This window comes from Oncorhynchus gorbuscha, linkage group LG06 (genome assembly GCF_021184085.1).
Source record: "Oncorhynchus gorbuscha isolate QuinsamMale2020 ecotype Even-year linkage group LG06, OgorEven_v1.0, whole genome shotgun sequence".
NCBI lineage: Eukaryota > Metazoa > Chordata > Actinopteri > Salmoniformes > Salmonidae > Oncorhynchus > Oncorhynchus gorbuscha.
Window position 1 is genome coordinate 106,038,034 of NC_060178.1, and position 22,477 is coordinate 106,060,510.

Sequence of the window (22,477 nt, forward strand, 5' to 3'; positions counted from 1 at the left end):
CGCTCTCGTTGGCTGGCCCTCGCTTCATACTCGTCGCCAAACCCACTGGCTCCATGTCATCTACAAGACCCTGCTAGGTAAAGTCCCCCCTTATCTCAGCTCGCTGGTCACCATAGCATCTCCCACCTGTAGCACACGCTCCAGCAGGTATATCCCTCTAGTCACCCCCAAAACCAATTATTTCTTTGGCCGCCTCTCCTTCCAGTTCTCTGCTGCCAATGACTGGAACGAACTACAAAAATCTCTGAAACTGAAAACACTCATCTCCCTCACTAGCTTTAAGCACCAACTGTCAGAGCAGCTCACAGATTACTGCACCTGTACATAGCCCACCTATAATTTAGCCCAAACAACTACCTCTTTCCCTACTGTATTTAATTTATTTATTTTGCTCCTTTGCACCCCATTATTTTCATTTCTACTTTGCACATTCTTCCATTGCAAATCTACCATTCCAGTGTTTTACTTGCTATATTGTATTTACTTTGCCACCATGGCCTTTTTTTGCCTTTACCTCCCTTATCTCACCTCATTTCCTCACATCGTATATAGACTTGTTTATACTGTATTATTTACTGTATGTTTGTTTTACTCCATGTGTAACTCTGTGTCGTTGTATGTGTCAAACTGCGTTGCTTTATCTTGGCCAGGTCGCAATTGTAAATGAGAACTTGTTCTCAACTTGCCTACCTGGTTAAATAAAGGTGAAATAAATAAAATAAATACATGTTATTCTATATTTTTCCATCATGAAAAAGCCCACGGCCCTGAAACTGTTAACAATGTCTCAAGTCAGCTATGTTACATAACACATACATCCACACAAGCCAATAGCAGATAATATTCAATCACATATATGGTAACGGGCTATATTGCATAACACAGAATCCTCATAATACCCTCATCACACACACAAAGTGAAAACATAACGTGTACAATTCATTGGTTAGAGAGGTATCATATATTACTTGTATTTGTATCCCCTGTAACTGGTTCTGTGCTATGTACCAGATTGTAACCATTTATACGATCAGCACACATGCATTTGATCGTTTTCTGACCTCTGTAATCGAGAGGCAGTGCTGGAGCCGTGTGATAAGGTAAGCAGTGTTTGCTATCTGCTAACAAGCTATTTTGGTTAGGTCAAAGATCTGTGGTTAGATAGGTGCTAATAAACATTTGCTAGATAACCACCGACTGTAGATACGTGCACAACACACATCACATTCCTTACAAGTAAAAAGTAAACCAGCATAGGCTGGCATAATGACTGCTTTGACATTTTTATTGACATGTTTTTAGAGAGCTAGCCAGCTAGTTAATATTAGCTCATGGTTTGTGTAGTCATACTGTTTCACGTGGGATCATGCTAACTAGCGTTAGCCCACCTGGGAAGGGATATTATGCAAGCTAGTTAATGTTAACTCACCGTTCGTGTAGTCAGACTTGTTAGCTAACGTTAGGCACCATGGCAAGGATAATTGGTTAGCTAACATGTCACCACTTAAAGGTTTGACTACATGAACGGTGAGCTAATGCTAACTAGTTAAATATCACCTGGTGGGCTAGCTACTTAGGCACCTTGGTTGGCTAGTTAGCTACATTAACTAAATGGCTTGTGAGCTCTAAATGGCTTGTGAGCTCTAGCCCAAGGCTAGTACTGTGCTAGTAGACAATGTGCCAAACTGCCTGACACAGCAGTGACATTTTGCCTTTACAAACATCACATGCCACAGATTTAGGACCTGAATGCTACCCGGGCTAGTAGAAATCGTGGTCTGCTGGCCAGTGTCCAAATTCTTATGTTCCCTCCCTGCATTGTCAGTCCCTTTCAGACGATCGCCCTACCACTGTTGGTCCTCCTCAGTGATCTTACGGCTGGGGGTTTGATCTGGAATGCTCAACTAAAGGATTAGGACAGTCTAGGGTACTACTTGCCCGAAGAGATGAAGTATTGCGATGAGCTCTACGGCTATACTTATGACTCTAATTCTCAAGAGGAAAGTCCATCCCAGCAGAAATGTCCCATCCACATAGTAGGATTTTAGATGTGCAGATAGACCAAAGCAGAGTCAATTTTATTGTTACTATAGTCAAGTATGTTGGTTATGGTATTTACATATCAATGTTACCATTTTAGTAATCAACCTAGCTAGCTAGTAAAATGTATTTTTGTCTTGTCTCTGACGGGCAGCCCAGAATCCCATTGACAACACTGGGGTCTGCAGCTGCCATTTTCCGTTGGGAAAGAGAAATGGCCCTGTATTTACCTAAAAATGTAGCTCATCCACCTTGGCAGAAGACAAATATCCAGACTATTGATTGGAAAGAACAAACAATGAGACATAAGGATTGGGTGTTGAGGGAACTCTTGTCCCCGTTGTCCAAGGTTTGTGTTATGATAAACAATGGATTTTCTGTCCAGATAAAGATGCTGATACAGCATTGACAAAGACCTACCAATGACTAAATGTCTCTTTGTTTTCCAGTCCAACAGGAGTGCATCCTTCAGACCATCCGGTGCACAGACATCCTGTGCCAGTGTGATCCGAGCGTCCAGTTTTGGAGAGACTACAGCACATGGAGCCTGTGGGCTGAAAGGTTAGAAACTAATCAAATATGTTACAATGTTATGTACAATGTTTTCCCTGTGTTTTAGACACGAGGCACTTGTTTTTCAACAATGTCAGGTACAGGCAGGGATGACTGGGACCTTCAGCAAGTAAAACACAGGGGGAAATAAATCATTTCAAGATCAGTGTTAGGTTCTAATTCTCAGAGTAGAAACTCTACAGACACTATTAAAGCTCAAACCACGTTTATTCTTCCACGAGGATCAATACAGCTGCATTACACAACGACATTGCTCACACGAATCCCTGAGCTGACAAGTTAAAAATCAGTCGTTCTGCCCCTGAACAGGCAGTTAACCCACTGTTTCTAGGCCATCATTGAAAATAAAGTTTTATTCTTAACTGACTTGCCTAGTTAAATAAAGGTAAAATTAAAATAAATAAACAAGCACTGATATGTTTCTGTTTCTCATAGGCTGAGTCTCCTCCTACACATCTGAACAAACATTGTATCTTAAGTGCTAGGCAGGAAACTAAGTGATACGGCCATAAACTTTACTTTCTTTCTTAACGTGACCTGACCTCGTCCTAAACTTGGGATAATTAACCCTATCCCAAGTTTAGGAGTTAGTACCCAGAATAAATCAACAGATATCAGTTACCCATAAAGTTTACTGAACTAAAATATAAATGCAACAAAGTGTTGTTCCCATGTTTCATGACCTGAAAAAAAAGATCCCAGAAATGTTTCATACGCACAAAAAGGACATTTCTCTCAAATGTTGTGCACAAATTTGTTTACATCCCTGTTAGTGAGCGTTTCTCCTTTGCCCGAGACAACCCATCCTGTCCTGACAGGTGTGGCATATCAAGAAGCTGATTAAACAGCATGATCATTACAGATGTGCACCTTGTGCTGGGGACAATAAAAGGCCATTTTAAAATGTGCAGTTTTGTCACACAACACAATGCCTCAGAAGTCTCAAGTTTTGAAGGAGTGTGTAATTGGCATGCTGACTGCAGGAATGTCCACCAGTGCTGTTGCCAGATAATTGAATGATCATTTCTCTACCGTTCTACCATTTCAACTGTGGTTGTGAGTAGAGTGCCCATTGGTCGTGGTGGGGTTATGGTATGGGCAGGCATGAGCTACGGACAACAAACACAATTGCATTTTATCGATAGCAATTTGAATGGACAGAGATTGTGACGAGACCCTGAGGCCCATTGTCGTGCCATTTATCCGCCCCATCACTTCACGTTTCACTATGATAATTACCTCCCCCATGTCGCAAGAATCTGTACACAATTCCTGGATGCTGAAAATGTACCAGTTCCTCCATGGCCTGCATACTCACAAGACATGTCAGTCATTGAGCATGTTTGTGATGCTCTGGGTTGACGTGTGCGACAATGTGTTCAGCCATTGAAAAGGAGTGGGACAACAATCAACAGCCTGATCAACTCTATGTGAAGGAGATGTGTTGCACTGCATGAACATGGTCTTCACGGAGGCTGTAAGACCTTATGTACTTTAAATGAGTGTTTTGCAATTATTAGTAATGTAAATTCTGCATTTTGTCAGTTTTATCTGTGGAAGAATAAAACTCAAACTCATTCTGTGTGCAATGTTTTCTCGTTCTGAAGACAATGTAACAAAAAAAAAACATTTTCAACAATATGGTTCCATTCTGTGTGCAACGTTGTCTCTATATAAATGAATGTATCTTTCGTCTCTGTGTTTCATAATTTTCCTTCAATTCGTAAGAGGCTGAATGTATCTCACAGGAGAAAGCATCCGAGCGAGTGAAACAGCGCCCCTCTGTCTCTCTACGTGTAGGTCATCTATCTGGTGCTGTCTGATCCAAACAAGTATGACATTGTTGCCGCCCAGAGCACTGAAGGCAAGGGAAGCCAGTGAGCATCTGGCCTCCCTTGAAAAAAATATAACATATTAGCCAATCAGCGTTGAGCCAAACTGAGCGAGCTCAATTGTGAATGGTCCACCAAAAAAAAAAGTGTGAAGGGGAGCCAGTTTGAATTTGGCATCACTCCTATCAAATCCCATTGAGTGCACACGTTATTGACAGAAAAACTTGAATTGTTGCATCTCGTTGTGATATTGTCCTCCGGTAACTAGCTAGCCAGCTAACTAAAATTGTCCCTTTCCTAAATTAGCCATGGATGGAGATAGGGATTTGGACTTGTGGTTTTACTTAATTCTCCATACTGGCCAATGATTATAATGGTAATTTGGATCCAACCACTTATTCATGCATTGTTGTGACCCTGGCCTGAAAGGATGGAAGTTGTGTAGCTAGATGTAGAAAGATAACATTACCTAGCTAACGTTGCCCATGAATGGAAGTTAGGCTATCGAGCAAGCATTTTAGCCAGGTAGCCTAGGACAACAAAAATGTAACGTGTGTGTACTGTATGAGCGTGATAGACCATTTTGTCAACGTGAAAGAGAAGAGGATGGCATTGGCGTTTTCTACAAGTAGGGTGAGTCTACTTGCACGCACGCACGCACACACACAGAAACCAGAACCATGGACAGACCATTTTTAGCTTACATTGATTGGATTAAATTGTTTTGATATCTTTTAGTTGTATTAGACTAAGCAGAGGTGATTAGATGATGTTGACGTTGAAATAGTGCTGGAATAGTGGAGGCAGGTAACGCTCTGTGGTTCTAAATCAATAGTTAGTATAGTGGCACGAAAATGACAAAAACATTAACTTACTTGACCATGCTGTAGGTCATGTACCTGTCTGTTACTGTACATGCAGTATGCTTTGTGGACTTCACTGGACAGAGGTTTCTATCCGATAAAACAAAGGTTGGTTGAATTTATTCTGCCACTGTGTCTAATTATTGTCTCTGCCTTAGGCCTATATATCACGGCGGCAAGGCATATGAACTAACAGGTTATAGAGCAAACAATGCAATTATCACAACTAAAACACTGAGCCACATGGGACCCCAGTACTGACCTCTGTTCTCAACACTGTCTGAATGGAGCCTCACCCCTTTAACAAGTACAAAATGGTCATATTAGATTGTGATGTTATGAAAAAATACATTTTCAATCGCAGTAGCTATAAAATCATTCATTTGTTCATGTTTTCATGAACATACAGTACCTAGCTAGTACATAATACTATAACACGGTCCCTCTGGCAACATGTATAATGAACAGAGACAATACCCAGAGAGAGCCATTAGGAGTAGGTTTATGTTACCCTGAGAGTTGATCTTGGGTCAGATTTGCACTTCCCCCATTAATGGTGAATAAAAACCCTCTCCAGCCTCCCTAGCATCGTGTATCACCTGATTTACTTAACAAAAGGCACATCTGAATAGGTGGTCCAGGTATCCGTATTACATGCCACAACTAGGCTGGTGGGTGTGTCCTCCATGTCCTCTGTTGTTCCTGCAAGGAGGGAGGCCGATGATACATCAGACTTGCCTGGGCTCCAAATTCACCAGTCTGGTCCCCAGGAAACCGTCAGACCAATTGTTTCTAGAAAACTACATTTTGCTCAAACTTACATATATGCTTCAGTACGGTTGGCTTCTTAGCGTTTATAGCAATGGTTATCAACTGTACTGCAGAAATGGAGCATAAATCACAGAAAATTGATGTTGTAGTGGCAGCTGCAGAGAAGTATTTAGGTATACAAGATTTTACTTCAGAAAAGTTACAGAGTATGTTGAGCAGTGGTGTCCCGTCCCCCCCAAGCTGTCGGCATGGTGCAGGAGCAGATAGTGTCAAAGTAGCGAAATGTTTTATTTATTTATTTTTTATGAGTTTACGGTTAGTTGGAAGGGTGTTTTATTATATACAGGGTTTCTTTATTTTTACTATTTTCTACATTGTAATATAATAGTGAAGACATCAAAACTATGAAATAAAAAAAGTTTTTAAAAAATCAAATCTTGCATAATTTGGTCAACTGTGTGATTAAGTTCTTGGCAAAGATGGTGGATAAATGAAGATGTTCCATGAAGGCTGTTCACCTGTTCTGACCTAGGAACATACAGAGAAGGAACTACCAGATGCGTTATAATAGCCCGGAATTAAAGCTGCACTGGGAGCCCAAATCAAATCACATTTTATTGGTTACATAGAGTACACATGTTTAGCAGATGTTATTGCTGGTGGAGCAAAATGCTTGTGTTCCTAGCTCCAGCAGTGCAGTAATATCTAACGAGGGGACAGTCTTCCATCTGATGGTGAGACTGACCAGAGCGAGGGGACAGTCTTCCATCTGATAGCGAAACTCGAGTTGAAACGCATCTGCCTTATGCACAAATGCATGTTGCTCCTATGACCAGAGAAAGTGAAATAGAACAGGGCAGCACGGCTGACCCTTAAATGCAAATTTTAATAAATGTTTTACCTTATTTAACTAGGCAAGTCGGTTAAGAACAAATTCTTATTTACAATGACTGCCTACACAGGGAGCTAACAATGATATACATGTAAATCTCTCATGGCTCAAAGTGGAGGAGAGATTGACTTCATCACTAATTTTTTTGTCAAAATTGTTGACATGCTGAATGTACTGAGCTGTCTGTTTAAACTACTAGCACACAGCTCAGACACCTATACATACCCCACAAGACATGCCACCAGTGGTCTCTTCACAATCCCCAAGTCCAGAACAGACTATGGGAGGCAGTATTACAAATAGAGCCATGACTATATGGAACTCCATTCCACATCAGGTAACTGATAAAGCAGTAGAATCAGATTTGAAAACCCTCGATAAAAATATGCCTTATGGAACAGGGGGGGACTTTGAAGAGACACACAGGTACACAGCACTCTACCGACACGTACATTGAAACAAGGTTGTATGGTGGTATTATACATTTTGTATGGTAGATACAGTGGGGCAAAAAAAGTATTTAGTCAGCCACCAATTGTGCAAGTTCTCCCATGTAAAAATACTTATTTTCCACCATAATTTGCAAATAAATTCATAAAATCCTACAATGTGATTTTTCTGGATTTTTTTCTAATTTTGACTGTCATAGTTGAAGTGTACCTATGATGAAAATTACAGGCCTCTCATCTTTTTAAGTGGGAGATCTTGCACAATTGGTGGCTGACTAAATACTTTTTTGCCCCACTGTATGTAGTGGTGTAATAATGTTATATGATGCACTGGTTTATATTTTGTTTTATATTTAATGTAAGTGCCTTAATGTGTTGGCAGGAACTAATGGGGATCCCTAATAAATACAAATATTCCTCTATATTAAAATAGACCAAACGAGGTGCTGATAATAATTAAAACGCAGGCCTATCGATACACTTGGCTACTAATTAATTGCAGCTGCAGCTCGATTGGAAGTAGAGAGAAGCGTAGTTTATGTATTGTAATAGTGGTGACAGTGCTGAATAAAAGTTTGACATGAACTCATAAAACAGCAGTTCTTTGACAGTCTCCCTCTGGTCATAGTTTTAAAAGTTATTAAATCTCATGTAGGCCTGTATCAAACAATGCTGTAGCCGGGGTCATGGAAGCTGTAGGCAGGCATTTGAGCTATTCGATTGGCCAGAGCAGTAAGCACACTTGATGTAGCCACAGATCTCCAGGTCTGCTGGGTAGGCGGAGTTGGTCATTTCAGAGAAATGAAATGGTTGTAAATGGGAACACTTTGCCTACCAGCTGCAGCAGGGCTTCTGAATCAGGAGCACCTCCATCAACACACAAACATAACCAACATAAAAGGAGCTCAAGCCTTTATGCCTTTATCATTGGATTTTCTACAGAAATGTTTGGTGATTGACTAGGAATGCCTTGGAGATCACGATGACCGGTTGGTGACCACTGGTATAAAGCGTACCTGACCCATTGAAGGCTAGAGCACCTCTGGAGCAGGTTCCATTCAAAGGTGTGATAACATTGGTGGCATTAAATGTTGAAGAGGCTCAGATTAGTACATAAAGTGTTTTATGCTGAAGCAGTGAAGAGAGTGGTAGAGGAAGATGTGTCCAGGGTGAGGGATCCTGACAGGATTCCTGTGAGTAGGCAGATACTAATAGAGAGTGATGGGAAGAAGAGTGGTCGAATGGGTTTCTTAATATTCATAGCCATGAACTCTACTGCAGAAATGGATCGTACAGTCAGTCACAGAAAATGTGAGGTTGTGGTGGCAGCTGCAGAAGTATTTGGGATTGCAAGATTTTACTGCAGAAGTGTTGAGGGGGCTGTTGATTGGTCGTGTTCTGTCCTCCCAGAACGTTAGCCTGGAGTAGGATTAGATAGGATAAATTAGTGGAAATAGGGTGTTGTTGTGTGGATTAATAGTTGGCAGGGTAATTTTTGTAGTACCTGAATTGGATGTAGGTAGGCCGTGACTGGCCTCACACTTCAGTACGGTGGCGGGTTATGCACCTAAAAGTTGGATGCGATCCGCAATCTCAAAGAAGAAAAAGAAGACGGCAAGCGCACTAAAACCCATGCACGTGACAACATTACCACCTGGTGGTAGATGCAATAACTGCTCTTTTACAAGTCAAGACCACAACCATCTGCTGTTCTATTCAAAGAGCTTTATTGGCATGGGAAACATGTTAACATTGCCAAAGCAAGTGAAGTAGATAATATACAAAAGTGAACTAAACAATACAAATGGTAAACATTACACATACAGAAGTTCCAAAACAATAAAGACATTCCAAAGGTCATATTGTGTCTATATGCAGTGTTTTAACGACGTACAATTGGTTAAAGTACAAAAGGGAAAATGAATAAGCATAAATATGGGTTGTATTTGTTCTTCACTGGTTGACCTTTTCTTGTAGCAACAGGTCACAAATCTTGCTGCTGTGATGGCACACTGTGGTATTTCACCCAGTAGATATGAGAGTTTATCAAAATCGGGTTTGTTTTTTAAATCAAATCAAATGTATTTATATAGCCCTTCATACATCAGCTGATATCTCAAAGTGCTGTACAGAAACCCAGCCTAAAACCCCAAACAGCAAGCAATGCAGGTGTAGAAGCACAGTGGCTAGGAAAAACTCCCTAGAAAGGCCAAAACCTAGGAAGAAACCTAGAGAGGAACCAGGCTATGTGGGGTGGCCAGTCCTCTTCTGGCTGTGCCGGGTGGAGATTATAACAGAACATGGCCAAGATGTTCAAATGTTCATAAATGACCAGCATGGTCGAATAATAATAAGGCAGAACAGTTGAAACTGGAGCAGCAGCACGGCCAGGTCGACTGGGGACAGCAAGGGTCATCATCTCAGGTAGTCCTGGGGCCTGGTCCTAGGGCTCAGGTCCTCCGAGAGAGAGAAAGAAAGAGAGAAGGAGAGAATTAGAGAACGCACACTTAGATTCACACAGGACACCGAATAGGACAGGAGAAGTACTCCAGATATAACAAACTGACCCTAGCCCCCCGACACATAAACTACTGCAGCATAAATACTGGAGGCTGAGACAGGAGGGGTCAGGAGACACTGTGGCCCCATCCGAGGACACCCCCGGACAGGGCCAAACAGGAAGGATATAACCCCACCCACTTTGCGAAAGCATAGCCCCCACACCACTAGAGTGATATCTTCAACCACCAACTTACCATCCTGAGACAAGGCTGAGTATAGCCCACAATGATCTCCGCCATGGCACAACCCAAGGGGGGCGCCAGCCCAGACAGGATGACCACATCAGTGAATCAACCCACTCAGGTGACGCACCCCTTCCAGGGACGGCATGAGAGAGCCCCAGTAAGCCAGTGACTCAGCCCCTGTAATAGGGTTAGAGGCAGAGAATCCCAGTGGAAAGAGGGGAACCGGCCAGGCAGAGACAGCAAGGGCGGTTCGTTGCTCCAGAGCCTTTCCGTTCACCTTCCCACTCCTGGGCCAGACTACACTCAATCATATGACCCACTGAAGAGATGAGTCTTCAGTAAAGACTTAAAGGTTGAGACAGAGTTTGCGTCTCTGATATGGGTAGGCAGACCGTTCCATAAAAATGGAGCTCTATAGGAGAAAGCCCTGCCTCCAGCTGTTTGCTTAGAAATTCTAGGGACAATTAGGAGGCCTGCGTCTTGTGACCGTAGCGTACGTGTAGGTATGTACGGCAGGACCAAATCAGAGAGATGGGTAGGAGCAAGCCCATGTAATGCTTTGTAAGTTAGCAGTAAAACCTTGAAATCAGACCTTGCTTTGACATGAAGCCAGTGTAGAGAGGCTAGCACTGGAGTAATATGATCAAATGTTTTGGTTCTAGTCAGGATTCAGTAAGCAGTAAGCAGTTTGGCCCTGTTAGGCCTGGCCCAGTTACCTTACTGAGTACAGTTAGGCCCTGTTAGGCCTGGCCCAGGTACCTTACTGAGTACAGTTGGGACCTGTTAGGCCTGGCTCAGTTACCTTACTGAGTACATTTGGGCCCTGTTAGGCCTGGCCCAGTTACCTTACTGAGTACATTTGGGCCCTGTTAGGCCTGGCCCAGGTACCTTACTGAGTACAGTTGGGAACTGTTAGGCCTGGCCCAGTTACCTTACTGAGTACATTTGGGCCCTGTTAGGCCTGGCCCAGTTACCTTACTGAGTACATTTGGGCCCTGTTAGGCCTGGCCCAGTTACCTTACTCAGTACATTTTGGGCCCTGTTAGGCCTGGCCCAGTTACCTTATTGAGTACAGTTGGGCCCTGTTAGGCCTGGCCCAGTTACCTTACTGAGTACAGTTAGGCCCTGTTAGGCCTGGCCCAGGTACCTTACTGAGTACAGTTGGGACCTGTTAGGCCTGGCCCAGTTACCTTACTGAGTACATTTGGGCCCTGTTAGGCCTGGCCCAGTTACCTTACTGAGTACATTTGGGCCCTGTTAGGCCTGGCCCAGGTACCTTACTGAGTACAGTTGGGAACTGTTAGGCCTGGCCCAGTTACCTTACTGAGTACATTTGGGCCCTGTTAGGCCTGGCCCAGTTACCTTACTGAGTACAGTTGGGAACTGTTAGGCCTGGCCCAGGTACCTTACTGAGTACATTTGGGCCCTGTTAGGCCTGGCCCAGTTACCTTACTGAGTACATTTGGGCCCTGTTAGGCCTGGCCCAGTTACCTTACTGAGTACATTTGGGCCCTGTTAGGCCTGGCCCAGGTACCTTACTGAGTACATTTGGGCCCTGTTAGGCCTGGCCCAGTTACCTTACTGAGTACATTTGGGCCCTGTTAGGCCTGGCCCAGTTACCTTACTGAGTACATTTTGGGCCCTGTTAGGCCTGGCCCAGTTACCTTATTGAGTACAGTTGGGACCTGTTAGGCCTGGCCCAGTTACCTTACTGCGTACATTTGGGCCCTGTTAGGCCTGGCCCAGTTACCTTACTGAGTACATTTGGGCCCTGTTAGGCCTGGCCCAGTTACCTTACTGAGTACAAAAGCACTGAGGTGCAGTGAAAACTGTTTTAACATTCATAAAACTTCCTACTAGTATTATTTATACAAGAACAAATCACTTAAGAAGTTAAAAAACAGTAAAACAATCAAAGTATGCTCCATAAACACAAAATAACCGTCTCTCCTTTTTCATATGTAACTTGATTATCATTATTATAGCTATTCTTAGTTATGAGGCTATTTGACTTTTCCTTATTTTGCCTGCGGACGACAGGAAAAGTGTTTTTGGAAAACCACACACGTTATAATGGCTGTGGAAAAAGTGAGCTCACTCTCCACTCCAGAGAAGTGAAGGTTCTGACTGAGGAGAGGAGTGTCCCACACACACACACATCTACAGTGTCCTAATGATGACAGTATGTGGTGGAATATAACAATGCTGTCGGTGAATGGAGCCTTCATATTAATCTCTGTATATCCAATCAATGACTCTAGATGCCTTATCTCTCTCCCTCTCAGGTTCAGACAAACGTGGCGTGAAGGAAAGATGCCAAAAGAAAGATGCCCAGGGTCCCTGCTCATCTGAGTGAATGTGCCTTAGGCATGCTGCAAGGAGGCATGAGGACTGCAGATGTGGCCACGGCAATAAATTGCAATGTCCGTACTGTGAGACGCCTAAGACAGCGCTACAGGGGGACAGGATGGACAGCGGATCATCCTCGCAGTGGCAGACCACGTGTAACAACACCTGCACAGGATCGGTACATCCAAACATCACACCTGCGGACAACGTCGCCTATGGGCACAAACCCACCGTCGCTGGACCAGACAGGACTGGCAAAAGTGCTCTTCACTGGCAAGTCGCGGTGTTGTGTCATCAGGGGTGATGGTCGGATTCGCGTTTGTCGTCGAAGGAATGAGCGTTACACCGAGGTCTGTACTCTGGAGTGGGATCAATTTGGAGGTGGAGGGTCCATCATGGTCTGTGACAGTGTGTCACAGCATCATCAAACTGAGCTTGTTGTCATTGCAGGCAATCTCAACGCTGTGCGTTACAGGGAAGACATCCTCCTCCCTCATGTGGTACCCTACCTGTAGGCTCATCCTGACATGACCCTCCTGCATGACAATGCCACCAGCCATACTGCTTGTTCTTTGCACGCACCCCTGAGGGGCCCCCATGTTGAGGATCAGAATGGCAGAGGTGTTGTTGCCTACCCTTACCATCTGGGGGCGGCCCATCAGGAAGTCCAGGATCCAGATGCAGAGGGAGATGTTTAGTCCCAGAGTCATTAGCTTAGTGATGAGCTTTGTGGGCACTATGGTGTTGAACGCAGAGCTGTAGTCAATAAACAGCACTCTCACATAGTTGTTCCTTTTGTCCAGGTGGAAAATGGCAGTGTGGAGTGCGATTGAGATTGTGGTTCTCTTGGGGCGGTATGCAAATTGGAGTGGGTCTAAGGTTTTAATACATTTACATTACATTTAAGTAATTTAGCAGACGCTCTTATCCAGAGCGACTTAATGGTATTGATGTGAGCCTTGACTAGCCTTTCAAGCACTTCATGGCTACTGATGTGAGTGCTATGGGGCGGTAGTCATTTAGGCAGATTTTTTGGGCACAGGGACTATGGTGGTCTGCTTAAACAGACTCGACAGGGAGAGGATGAAAATGTAAGTGAAGACACTTGCCAGTTGGTCCGCACATGCTCTGAGTAAATGTCCTGGTAATCCATCTGGCCCTGCGGCCTTGTGAATGTTGACCTGTTTAAAGGTCTTACTCACATCGGCTATGGAGCGCGTGTCCACACTGTCGTCCAGAACAGCTGGTGCTCTCATGCTTGCTTCAGTGTTGCTTGCCTCGAAGCGAGCATATATGGCATTTCACTCGTCTGGTAGGCTGGCGGCACTGGGCAGCTCATGACTGGGGTTCCCTTTGTAGTCCGTAATAGTTTGCAAACCTGCCACATCTGACGCGCATCAGAGCCGTAGGATTTAGTCTTAGTCTTTGCCTGTTTGATGGTTCGTCTGAGAGCATAACGGGATTTCTTATAAGAGTCCAGATTAAATTTCCACTCATTGAAAGCGGCAACTCTAGCCTTTAGCTCGGTGCAGATGTTTCCTGTATTCCATGGCTTCTGGTTGCGATATGTCCCTACGGTCCCTGTGGGGACAACGTTGTCAATGCACTTATTGATGAAGCCGGTGACTGAGGTCGTAAACTCCTCAGTGCCATTAGATGAATCCCAGAACATATTCCAGTCTGTGCGAGCAAAAAAGCCCTGTAGCGTAGCATCCGTGTCATCTGATCACTTCCATATTGAGTGAGTCACTGGTATTTCCTGCTTTAGTTTTTGCTTATAAAGCAAGAATCAGGAGGATATAATTATGGTCAGATTTGCCAAATGGAGGGGAGGGAAAGCTTTGTATGCATCTCTGTGTGTGGAGTACAGGTGGTCTAGAGTTTATTTTCCTCTGGTTGCACATTTGACATGCTGGTAGAAATGAGGTCAAACAGATTTTGCCTGCATTAAAGTCCCCTGCCACTAGGCGTGCTCCTTCTGGATGAGCATTTTCTTATTTACGTGTGGCCTTGTACAGTTTGTTGAGTGCGGTCTTAGTGCCAGCATCGGTTTGTGGTGTTAAACAGACAGCAAAACATATAGCAGGATTCTCAAACTAGCGGCCCGCAGGCCGACTTTGGCCCACGGGGAATTTTATTAGGCCCCATGTCATCTACATTTTTTGAATCCAGTCTATCCAGAGATGTTCGATTGGGTTAAAGTTCGGGCTCTGGCTGGGCCACTCAAGGACATTCAGAGACTTGTCCCTAAGCCACTTTTGTGTTGTCTTGGCTGTGTTCTTCACAGGCAACGGCCTGTCTTGTTAGAATGTGAACCTTCATCAAGGATCTCTCTGTACTTTGCTCCCTTCATCTTTCCCTCAACCCTGACTGTCTCCCAGTCCCTGATGCTGAAAAGCATCCCCACACCATGATGCTGCCACCACCATGCTTCACCGTAGGGATGGTGCCAGGTTTCCTCCAGACGTGACGCTTGGCATTCAGGCCAAAGAGTTCAATCTTGGTTTCATCAGACCAGAGAATCTTGTTTCTCATGGTCTGAGAGTCTTTAGGTGCCTTTTGGAAAACTCCAAGGGGGCTGTCATGTGCCTTTTACTGAGGAGTGACTTCCGCCTTGTCACTCTAGCATAAAGGCCTGAGTGGTGGAGTGCTGCAGAGATGGTTGTCCTTCTGGAAGGTTCTCCAACCTCCACAGAGGTTGGAACTCAGAACTCTGGATCTCTGACAGAGTGACCGTCATGTTCTTAGTCACCTCCCTGACCAAGGCCCTTCTCCCCCGATTGCTCAGTTTGGCCGGGCAGCCAGCTCTAAGAAGAGTATTGGTTGTTCTAAATGTCTTCCATTTCAGAATGATGGAGGCCACTGTGTTCTTGGGGTCCTTCCATGTTGCAGAAATGCTTTTGTTCCCTTCCCCTGACCTGTTTCTCGACACAATCCTGTCTTTGAGCTCTCCTGTCTTTGAGCTCTCCTGTCTTTGAGCTCTCCTGTCTTGGAGCTCTCCTGTCTTGGAGCTCTTTGACCTCATGGCTTTGTTTCTGACATACACTGTCAACTGTGGGACCTTATATAGACAGGTGTGTGCCTTTCCAAATCATGTCATATCAATTGAATCTACCAGAGGTGGACTCCAATCAAGTTGTCGAAACATCTCAAGGATGATCAATGGAAACATGATGCACCTGACATCTAGTTTCATAGCTAAGGGTCTGAATTCTTATGTAAATAAGTTATTTCTGTTGAGGGAAAAGGTTTTTTAACCAATTTTAAAACAAGGCCGTAACGTAACTAAATGTGGAAAAAGTCAAGGGGTCTGAATACTTTCCGAATGTATTGTAAGACTGTAGAAACACCAGCAGATCAGCTCCAAGTGATTTTAGAAATCTGTTACAAAGTATAATAGATATATATATAGTTTGTGACCATATACAAATGTAAGCATGGTTTGAAATTATTATATTTTAGTCAAATAATATATCTGTTTGGGCTATTTGTAATTATGTTCCGGCCCCATGACCATCCGTTCAAGTAAAAATGTTCCTGAGGCTGAATCTAGTTGATGATTGATCTCTTACAGCCTCTTTAGCTTCGTAGGCCTATATATTAGGAAATGTTTGATCACTGATCTCTTACAGCCTCTTTAGCTTCGTAGGCCTATATGTTAGGAAATGTTTGATGACTGATCTCTTACAGCCTCTTTAGCTTCGTAGGCCTATATGTTAGGAAATGTTTGATGACTGACCTCTTACAGCCTCTTTAGCTTCGTAGGCCTATATGTTAGGAAATGTTTGATGACTGATCTCTTACAGCCTCTTTAGCTTCGTAGGCCTATATGTTAGGAAATGTTTGATGACTGATCTCTTACAGCCTCTTTAGCTTCGTAGGCCTATATGTTAGGAAATGTTTGATGGAGTGAGTGTTGCTGGCCGTTGCCTTAATGCTCCATCACTGTTTTCCTTTATGTAGCATGAATGAAGTGAAAACTCTTCAGAATGCTATTTGAACTCAACCTATTATCTGAGCTTTTCCATACAGTTGATACAGGGTAGACTTTGCTGATGATGATTGACTTATTTCATCTTGAATGGTAACCGTGATTTGAATCAGGTCCAGAGGCTCAACAGGAAATGCCTCAGGAGAAGATCCAGACATCCTCTGTCTAACTTTTAGATAAGCATGCTTTGATCTCCCAGTGATGGTGAAGCATTCTCTGGGTCTCTGCCAAGGTATGAGCATGAGTTAGGACTTGTCTGCCACAGATGGGTGCTACAACAACATGTCTTCCGCTTCTGTTCATAACATCTTGCTCAACAACTGCACACCATCTAACCCAAAACCTCCCACACACACACACACACACACACACACACACACACACACACACACACACACACACACACACACACACACACACACACACACACACACACACACACACACACACACACACACACACACACACACACACACATGCACTCACATCCCTGACACTTGCTTTGATAGTTCCAAGCCACTATTGCTAAATGCTTTCTCTTGGAGGTGAATTGTGTTGATTTTAAAGAGCTGTCTACAAATCAAATCATATTATATTGGTCACATACACATGGTTAGCCGCTGTTATTACGGGTGTAACTCCAACAGAGCAGTGATATCTAACAAGTAATATCTAACACTTTAACAACAATACACACAATAAATACAATACACACAAATCTAAAGTAAAGGAATGGAATTAAGAATATGTAAATATTTGGGCGAGCAATGTCAGAGCGGCATAGACTAAAAATCAGTAGAATAAAATATATACATATGAGATGAGTAATGCAAAATATGTAAACATTAATCACGTGACTAGTGTTCCATTATTAAATTGGCCAGTGATTTCAAGTCTATGTATATAGGCAGCAGCCTCTAAGGTGCTAGTGATGGATATTTAACAGTCTAATGCACCTGTACTGACCTCACCTTCTGGATGATAGTGGGGTGAACAGGCAGCGGCCCTGGTGGTTGTTGTCTTTTTGGCCTTCTGTGACATCGGGTACTGTAGATGTCCTGGAGGGCAGGTAGTTTGCCCCCGGTGATGCGTTGGGCACACCGCACCATCCTCTGGAGAGCCCTGCAGTTGTGGGCAGTGCAGTGGCCGTACCAGGCGGTGAGACAGCACGACACGATGCTCTCAATTGTGCTCCCTAAAAGTTTGTGAGGGTTTTAGGTGCCAAGCCAAATTTCTTCAGGCTCCTGAGGCTGTCGGCAGACCACAGGATCCTACATCTCTGGCCCTCCCATCCATCCACACACAAACACCAACACTAGTCAGTCAGGCAGCTGTTCAGAACCCAACCACACTAAGACAGACTAACATTGCCAACCTCACTGTGGACAACAGTGTAGACCAGGGCTTGGGGAGGTGCTGTGAGACCAGCTACACTAGAGGAGAGTACTGCAGACCACGGCTTGGGGAGGTGCTGTGAGACCAGCTACACTAGAGGACAGTACTGCAGACCACGGCTTGGGGAGGTGCTGTGAGACCAGCTACACTAGAGGACAGTAGAGGTAAAATGACAGACAAGGTAACTATAGGGTCTTGAATAGTTCACTCCTCCACTCTGTCCTTACTCTGCCTGAGACTGAAGACATGTCAGTGATCCTACAGCAGTGTGTGTATGAAAGTATATGTCAGAGTATGTGTACTAGTGGTAGGAGTGGTGGTAGTAGTAGTAGTAATAGTAGTGGTAGTAGTGGTAGTAGTAGTAGTAGTAGTGGTGGTAGTAGTAGTAGTAGTAATAGTAGTAGTAGTAGTAGTAGTAGTAATAGTAGTGGTAGGAGTGGTGGTGGTAGTAGTAGTAGTGGTAGTAGTAGTGGTAGTAGTAGTAGTAATAGTAGTGGTAGGAGTGGTGGTGGTAGTAGTAGTAATAGTAGTGGTAGTAGTAGTGGTAGTAGTAGTAGTAATAGTAGTGGTAGGAGTGGTGGTGGTAGTAGTGGTAGTAGTAGTAGTAGTAGTGGTAGTAGTAGTAGTAGTAGTGGTGGTGGTGGTGGTGGTAGTGGTGGTAGTAGTGGTAGTAGTAGTAGTGGTGGTAGTAGTAGTGGTGGTGGTGGTGGTGGTGGTAGTAGTAGTAGTGGTGGGAGTAGTAGTGGTGGTGGTAGTAGTGGTAGTAGTGGTGGTAGTAGTGGTAGTAGTAGTAGTAGTGGTAGTAGTAGTAGTAGTAGTAGTAGTGGTGGTAGTAGTAGTAGTAGTGGGTGTTAAATGTAATGTAAATGTGGTGGTAGTAGTAGTAGTAGTAGTAAGTCGCTCTGGATAAGAGCGTCTGCTAAATGACTTAAATGTAAATGTAAATGTAGTAGTGGTAGTAGTAGTAGTAGTAGTGGTAGTAGTAGTAGTAGTGGTAGTAGTAATAGTAGTAGTGGTAGTAGTAGTAGTGGTAGTAGTAGTAGTAGTAGTAGTAGTGGTGGTGGTAGTAGTAGTAGTAGTGGTGGTGGTAGTAGTAGTAGTAGTGGTGAAAGTAGTAGTGGTGGTGGTAGTAGTAGTAGTGGTGGTGGTGGTGGTGGTGGTGGTAGTAGTAGTAGTGGTGGTAGTGGTGGTAGTAGTAGTGGTAGTGGTGGTAGTAGTAGTGGTGGTAGTAGTAGTAGTAGTAGTAGTAGTAGTAGTAGTTGTAGTAGTAGTAGTTGTAGTTGTAGTAGTAGTAGTAGTAGTGGTAGTGGTAGTAGTAGTAGTGGTAGTAGTAGTAGTAGTAGTTGTAGTAGTTGTTCTTACCACTGTCCAATGTACTAGACATACTCTTTTTCTTGTTTGACTTTTAAAATAGTGTTACCATGGAGAATAGTATTACTATGGAAAATTGTGTTACCATGGAGAATAGGTATAATTATTGTGGTGTACTAGAGCATAGGGTGCTGTTCAGAAACTATCAGCCAGCACATTACTGTACATTACAGTTTGGTTTGCCACAATGAACATTTATGTCTGCTTGACTTTCAGAGGGGTGGAATAAAGCAGAATTCAAATTTCGGTTGAACTTTGTGTCCTACTGACTAACAAAGTGATGTTCATCTGTGGTTCCATCAGCTCCATGTATTACTGTGGTTCCATCAGCTCCATGCACTACTGTGGTTCCATCAGCTCCATGTACTACTGTGGTTCCATCAGCTCCATGTACTACTGACTAACAAAGTGATGTTCATCTGTGGTTCCATCAGCTCCATGTACTACTGACTAAAAAAGTGATGTTCATCTGTGGTTCCATCAGCTCCATGTACTACTGACTAACAAAGTGATGTTCATCTGTGGTTCCATCAGCTCCATGTACTACTGACTAACAAAGTGATGTTCATCTGTGGTTCCATCAGATCCATGTACTACTGTGGTTCCATCAGCTCCATGCACTACTGTGGTTCCATAAGCTCCATGCACTACTGTGGTTCCATCAGCTCCATGCACTACTGTGGTTCCATCAGCTCCATGCACTACTGTGGTTCCATCAGCTCCATGCACTACTGTGGTTCCATCAGCTCCATGCACTACTGTGGTTCCATCAGCTCCATGCACTATTGTGGTTCCATCAGCTCCATGCACTACTGTGGTTCAATCAGCTCCATGTACTACTGTGGTTCCATCAGCTCCATGCACTACACACTATTCCTATGTGAGAATGCTGTTCATCGACTACAGCTCGGCATTTAACACCATAGTACCCTCCAAGCTTGTCATCAAGTTCGAGACCCTGGGTCTCGACCCCGCCCTGTGAAACTGGGTACTGGACTTTCTGACGGGCCGCCCCTAGGTGGTGAGGGTAGGCAACAACATCTCCACCCCGCTGATCCTCAACACTGGGGCCCCGCAAGGGTGCGTTCTGAGCCCTCTCCTGTACTCCCTGTTCACCCACGACTGCGTGGCCACGCACGCCTCCAACTCAATTATCAAGTTTGCGGACGACACAACAGTGGTAGGCTTGATCACCAACAACGATGAGACGGCCTACAGGGAGGAGGTGAGGGCCCTCGGAGTGTGGTGTCAGGAAAATAACCTCACACTCAACGTCAACAAAAATAAGGAGATCATTGTGGACTTCAGGAAACAGCAGAGGGAACACCCCCCTATCCACATTGATGGAACAGTAGTGGAGAGGTTAGTAAGTTTTAAGTTCCTCGGCATACACATCACAGACAAACTGAATTGGTCCACCCACACAGACAGCATCGTGAAGAAGGCGCAGCAGCGCCTCTTCAACCTCAGGAGTCTGAAGAAATTCGGCTTGTCACCAAAAGCACTCACAAACTTCTACAGATGCACAATCGAGAGCATCCAGGCGGGCTGTATCACCGCCTGGTACGGCAACTGCTCCGCCCACAACCGTAAGGCTCTCCAGAGGGTAGTGAGGTCTGCACAACGCATCACCGGGGGCAAACTACCTGCCCTCCAGGACACCTACACCACCCGATGTCACAGGAAAGCCATAAAGATCATCAAGGACAACAACCACCCGAGCCACTGCCTGTTCACTCCGCTTTCATCCAGAAGGCGAGGTCAGTATAGGTGCATCAAAGCTGGGACCGAGAGACTGAAAAACAGCTTCTATCTCAAGGCCATCAGACTGTTAAACAGCCACCACTAACATTGAGTGGCTGCTGCCAACACACTGATTCAACTCCAGCCACTTTAATAATGGGAATTGATGGGAAATGATGTAAATATATCACTAGCCACTTTAAACAATGCTACCTAATATAATGTTACTTAGCCTAAATTATTCATCTCATATGTATACGTATATACCATACTCTATATCATCTACTGCATCTTTATGTAATACATGTATCACTAGCCACTTTAACTATGCCACTTTGTTTACATACTCATCTCATATGTATATACTGTACTCGATACCATCTACTGTATCTTGCCTATGCCGCTCTGTACCATCACTCATTCATATATCTTTATGTACATATTCTTTATCCCCCTACACTTGTGTGTATAAGACAGTAGTTTTGGAATTGTTAGTTAGATTACTTGTTGGTTATTACTGCATTGTCGGAACTAGAAGCACAAGCATTTCGCTACACTCGCATTAACATCTGCAAACCATGTGTATGTGACCAATAACATTTTATTTGATTTGGTTCCATCAGCTCCATGCACTACTGTGGTTCCATCAGCTCCATGCACTACTGTGTTTCCATCAGCTCCATGCACTACTGTGTTTCCATCAGCTCCATGCACTACTGTGTTTCCATCAGCTCCATGCACTACTGTGTTTCCATCAGCTCCATGTACTACTGTGGTTCCATCAGCTCCATGCACTACTGTGTTTCCATCAGCTCCATGCACTACTGTGTTTCCATCAGCTCCATGTACTACTGTGGTTCCATCAGCTCCATGTACTACTGTGGTTCCATCAGCTCCATGCACTACTGTGGTTCCATCAGCTCCATGCACTACTGTGGTTCCATCAGCTCCATGTACTACTGTGGTTCCATCAGCTCCATGCATTATTGTGGTTCCATCAGCTCCATGCACTACTGTGGTTCCATCAGCTCCATGCACTACTGTGGTTCCATCAGCTCCATGTACTACTGTGGTTCCATCAGCTCCATGTACTACTGTGGTTCCATCAGCTCCATGCACTACTGTGGTTCCATCAGCTCCATGCACTACTGTGGTTCCATCAGCTCCATGCCGATCCGGCACAACACTGAATGTGTAAGCAGCTCATGACAAGGCAGTGAGCCGTGTGGCCTGGAGTCACAGCAGACAGGTGTCTGAGTGCCTCAGAAGACAGGACCCTCAGGATCTGGCCCCTGGAAGTCCTGAGCCTTTCGTTGCCATGGTAAACACTAAGCAAACATGCTTAAGGCACTACACAGACATAGTCATCTCTTTAAACAATATTATGTAGTGTTTTAACTTCCACTTAGTTAGATTAGTAATTCCACCAATTTCTTATTGACAAGATGTGTTGTATATAAT

General features: G+C 44.1%; 1 long non-coding RNA gene across 1 annotated transcript; it reads left to right on the forward strand.

The window, feature by feature from the left end:
• Positions 1–913: 913 nt before the first annotated feature.
• LOC124037341 lies at positions 914–12,571 on the forward strand. The gene is made up of 3 exons (XR_006839164.1): positions 914–1,100; positions 2,490–2,601; positions 12,453–12,571. It is a non-coding gene; the product is annotated as an uncharacterized LOC124037341 (long non-coding RNA).
• Positions 12,572–22,477: the final 9,906 nt, after the last annotated feature.